The following is a 5,674-nucleotide window of genomic DNA, read 5'->3' as shown; positions in this document are numbered from 1 at the left end:
TGGTCTTAGTAGCATCACTAGGGTTGGTGTCACTCAGTACAGTAGTAACTCATGGTGTCACCCCGCCGCCATGGACATCCTCCCGCACCAGACTATACAGAATCCTTAGTAAATTTTTTGTACTAATGTTACTTGTAAATCGTAATTCCTGTATATCACTCTTCCTTTTCCTGTACTTGCTACTTCATTCCCCAAAAAGTTACAGGTTCACAAATACTAATTACCATAATATTGTAGCTAAAACATGAAAATTTGACAAAATCAATGACTATAAAAACACCAACAGCAAGGAAAACAACAGCATGTGCTTGTAGCGCATGCAGAGGAAACCACGTGAGCCTAAGCATCTTTGGAATTGGGTAATAATGGTAGCTTTGATGGGAGGGCATTAGAAGTTTCAAGAAGCAAATTAGTATAGAGTTTTAGCCTTGGGGGTACATTGATAGATGTAAGTTGGGCTTACAAAAAGTGTTTTTGTTGTTATAACTAACTACAGGGGTATTTTTATAAAAAATAATAAATTTTTGCTGAAACACTGCACAAAAATTTTATAGACAGTCATTTTGGTGTCACCCCCTCTGACACTGTCACCGGATGCAGTCCGCACCACCTGCACCCCTCTAGTGATGCCATTCCTTGGTCTCCACGTTATTCCTCCTATCCACTGACCTCAGAATGAAGCGCTGTTCCATAGGCTTCCATAATACCTCCCAATTCAGACATACCTCATTTGATTGCACTTTGCTTTACTGCACTTCACAGATACTGTGTTTTTTTTTACAAACTGAAGGTTTGCAGTAACCCTGGGTCAAGCAAGTCTATTGGTACAATTTTTCCAACAGTGTGTGCTCACTTCATGTGTCTGAGTCACATTTTCGTAATTCTCACAATACTTCAGACTTTCTCATTATTATATTTGTTATAGTGTCTGCAATCTTTGATGTTACTATTGTAATTGTTTTGGGGCACCACGTACTGCGCGCATGTAAGATGGTGAACTTAATAAATGTTGGGTGTGTTCTGACTGCTCCACTGACCAGCTGTTCCCTGTCTCTCTCTCTCTCTCTTCTTGGGCCTCCCTATTCCCTGATACTTGACAATATTAAAATTAGGTTGATTAATAGCCCTATATGGCCTCTAAGTGTTCAAGTGAAAGGAAGAGTCACACATCTGTCACCTTAAATCAAAAGCTAGAAGTGACTAAGCTTAGTGAGGAAGGCATGTTGAAAGCAAGACAAGCTGAAATCTAGGCCTCTGGGACCAAACAGCCAAGTTGTGAATGCAAAGGATAAGTTCTTGAAGAAATTGAAAGTGGTGTTCCAGTGAACACACAAATGATAAGAAAGCAAAACAGCCTTATTGCTGATATGCATAAAGTTTTAGTGGTCTGGATAGAAGACCAAACCAGCCACAATATTCCCTTAAACCAAAGCCTAATCCAGAGCAAGGCCCTAACTCTCTTCAATTCTATGAAGGCTGAGAGGGATAAGGAAGCTGCAGAAGAAAAGTTTGAAGCTAGCAGAGGTTAGTTCATGAGGTTTAAGGATAGACACTGTCTTCATAACATGAAAGTGCAAGACGAAGCAGCAATTGCTGATGTAGACGCTGCAGCAAGTTCTCCAGAAGATCTAGCTGAGATAACTGATGAAGGGGCTACACTAAACAGCAGATTTTCAATGTATATGAAACAGCCTCATATTGGAGGAAGATGCCATCTAGGACTTTCATAGCTAGAAAGGAAAAGTCAATGCCTGGCTTCCAAGCTTCAGAGGACAGACTGACTCTCTTGTTAGCGGCTAACGCAGCTGCTGACTTTAAGTCGAAGTTGATACTCATTTACCATTCCAAAAATCATAAGGCCTTTAAGAATTATGCCAAATCTATTCTGCCTGTGCTCTATAAATGGAACGACAAAGCCAGGATGACAGCACATCTGTTTACAACATGGTTTACTGAATATTTTAAGCCCACTGTTGAGACCTACTGCTCAGAAAAAAAAAGATTCTTTTCAAAATATTACTGCTTATTGACAATGGACCTGGTCACCCAAGAGCTCTGATGAAGATGTACAAGGAGATTAATGTTGTTTTCATGCCTGTTAACACAATGTCCAGTCTGCAGCTCATGGATCAAGGAGTAATTTTGAACTTCAAGTCTTATTAGTTAAGAAATACATTTCATAAGGCCATAGCTTCCATAGATAGTGATTTCTCTGATGGATCTAGGCAAAGTAAATTGAAAACATTCTAGAAAGGATTTACCATTCTAGATGGCATTAGAACATACATAATTCATGGGAGGAGGTCAAAACATCAACATTAAAAGGAATTTGAAAGAAGTTGATTCCAACCCTCATGGATGACTTTGAGGGGTTCAAGACTTCAGTGAAGGAAGTAACTGCAGATGTGGTGGGCATAGCAAGAGAATTAGAATTAGAAGTGGAGTCTGAAGATGTGAATGAACTGCTGCAATCTCATGGTAAAACTTTTACAGATGAGGAGTTGCTTCTTATGGATGAGCAAAGAAATTGATTTCTTGAGATGGAATCTACTCCTGGTGATGATGCTGTGAACATTGTTGAAACGACAACAAACGATCTAGAATATTACATAAACTTAATTGATAAAGCAGCAGCAGGGTTTGAGCAGATTGACTCCAATTTTGAAACAAATTCTACTGTGGGTAAAATGCTATCAAACAGCATCATATGCTACAAAGAAACCTTTTGTGAAAGGAACAGTCAATCAGTGTGGCAAACTTCATTGTTGTCTTATTTAAGAAATTGCCACCCCCACCCCAACCTTCAGCAACCACCACCCTGATCAGTTGGCAGCCATCAATATCTAGGCAAGACCCTCCACCAGCAAAAAAGACTATGACCTGCTGAAGGCTCAGATGATGGTTAGCATTTTTTAGCATTGAAGTGTTTTTAATTAAGGTTTTGTACACTGTTTTTTAGAAATAATGCAAAAAATTGCACACCTAATAGACTGCAGTATAGCGTAAACATAACCTTTATGTGCACTGGAAAATAAAAGAAATTATGTGACTCACTTTAGTGTGATATTTCCTTTATCGAGGTGGTCTAGAGCCAAACCTGAATTATCTCCAAGTTATGCCTATACTGAATAATATACCCTTTTTTATAGCTCTTTATGAGTCGACCTCCCTTCTTGGACTCTGAGCTTATCAGCATTATTAATTTTGTTGTCTTTAAAACATAGCACAGAACTTGGCACCTAGTAAGTGCTTGAAAGTTTTTAGAATATTGAATTAATACACATATGGAGGTTAGACATTGAGAATCCATTTTTATGGGCATTCTCTTACAACTTGACACGAACTAGTCCTTCAGCCTTATTTCTGGCAGCTGAATTACAAGAGAGATGACATAATGACATCTCCACACATCGCAGGTTAAAATATTTTATCTATGAGCTCACATCAGTTCATGTTTTCCAGAATGTGAAATGGCAATTTTTTTTTTTTACCAAATTCATCACTTACACACTGGATGGATCCAGTGTGTGTGTTGTGACTGGTGGTCCTCATGATGATGATAAATCATGCTGCCTAACAGGCTGTCATTTCCTGACATCATTTACAGTTCACAGTAGGGACCACAATAGAAGATGGACAGCCACTTGGGGACCACCTGTTACAGGTGAGGAATGCAGTATCATTTTCAGCTGTTACAAAACCACCTCGTCAGGAGATTTGGAAGCTAGTCAATAGGCGGTGGATAAACAAACATTAGACACTAACTGAACACCAACAAATGACAGATTTCAAACACTGGAGTTCAGTTAAAGCTGGGAGTTTTACTCTGCTTCATTTAGTATTAGTAGAACTATGCAGGGGATTGTGGTATTACTAAACTCTGCTATACAGAGAAATGAAGCCACAAAAATGCACGCTATTTCCTAAGGCAGTTATACCAAGCAGATATCATTCCATACAGTGTAAGCGATTTGTTTCAAGGCTCTAAGGATTATGATTGGATGCAAAATGCATAGCAAATATTCTAAACACAAACAGTGAGAGAAACATTTATTCATACCCATACAAGAAGATGTAATAAGAAAGGTCTTTTAGAAAACAATAGAAGGAAAATCATGTAGCCCTACGAATTTATGGTCTTGTCCCACAGGTTGTTGAGCAGAATTCCTTGCAGACCTGTACCAGTTGCTGTTCAGACGATTCTGACTTGTGGTGACCGCATGTGTGTCAGAGCACAGTTGGCTTTGTACGGTTTTCAATGACTCATTTTTGAGGAGTAGTTTGCCAGTCCTTTTTTCTGAGGCACCTCTGGGTGGAAACAAACCTCCAACCTTTTGGTTAGCAGCTGAGCACTTTATCTGTTTGTACCACTCAGGGAATCCTGCACGCTTGTAGGGTTATCTATTTCAGGTTTGCAGAGAGGACAATGATGTCTTCCTAAAAGTACATGGAACATTCTAAAAAAATGCACGATGTGGAAGAGAGTCAGGCTACACCAGAAACTGGAACTTCTATGGGTTGCAGCATGGAAGTTCAATCGTTCTTGCTCTGGTTTTAATTTTAAAATTCATTAAAGAATACAGGAACCAATTAAAGATGGCAGAGTAAAGATATTTCTGCACTATTCTTTGAAACAAACTTAAAACCAAAACAGAACAAAGAAGTAGAAATGAAAGACTGGAAGGCTGCCAAGTGTTGTGAAATTTATATCCAGTCGAAATGAGGAAAGCAGAAGAGGTATGTGCTTCTATGTTTACAGGAAGCATGCAGAATTATCCAAAGGTAAGTTGTTCTTTCTGAAAGCCCAAGTCAGTGACTGCTTGTTTGGAACAGCAAAGCCTTTGTTCCTTTGCGGGATGCTGGAGCATAACTAACCCTGTTGGGCAAAATAGAATGATAGGAAGGTGCAGCCACGTAAAGTGCGTGCAAGCTACCTTTGTGAAGAGTCTAGCAGGGTGGAAAGGAAAACGTAGGTGGTAAGCAATCCTTCAACTGATTATTTTGATATACTAAAGGGCTATAAACTACAAATCACTACTCAAAGTCTGTTGGTATTCACTGTGAAACATGGAAAACTAATGCTAATACAGGGAAAAGCCAAAGCCCTAGGACAGATTTTTAAGACGACAGATCTAATTCAAGATACCTGAATAGCCAACTCACTCCACTGAGGCACTTTCTAACATTATTCCTTAATGAGTAGTTGGCCTGGGGAAATACAATGCAACACAACAAAACAAATAGAAAGAAAACAGCATGAGTTGCATGAAAAAAAAAAATTCTGCAAGAGAAAAGATAGAAAAAAACGTAAGAACACATCAAATATATGAAGAACATAACACAAAAGACTTGAAAATTATTAGAGAACTTCCTGAGAATTTAAAGAAAAAAGAATATGGCTTTTTTGAAATGTATATCTATTTTTTATATCTATATCCATACCATATCCATATCTATGTAACTATGTATCTACCTATCTATCTATCTATCATCTATCTATCTGTCTATCTATCATCTACCTATCTACCTATCTATGTATCTATCTATGTATCTATCTATCTATCTATCTATCTATCTATCTATCTATCTATCTATCTATCTATCTAATCTATCATCTATCTACCTGGAGTTCCTGGGTGGTAGAAACCATTAAAATACTCGACTGCTAACCAAA

The 5,674-nt window shown here is 38.3% G+C and overlaps 1 pseudogene; it reads left to right on the top strand.

Moving 5' to 3' along the window:
* The first annotated feature begins 883 nt into the window (after positions 1–883).
* LOC135230890 (tigger transposable element-derived protein 1-like) lies at positions 884–2,924 on the top strand (annotated as a pseudogene).
* The last annotated feature ends 2,750 nt before the right edge of the window (positions 2,925–5,674 follow it).

The sequence above is a fragment of the Loxodonta africana genome, chromosome 3 (genome assembly GCF_030014295.1).
Source record: "Loxodonta africana isolate mLoxAfr1 chromosome 3, mLoxAfr1.hap2, whole genome shotgun sequence".
NCBI lineage: Eukaryota > Metazoa > Chordata > Mammalia > Proboscidea > Elephantidae > Loxodonta > Loxodonta africana.
This window is presented reverse-complemented; position numbering and strand designations above follow the sequence as displayed.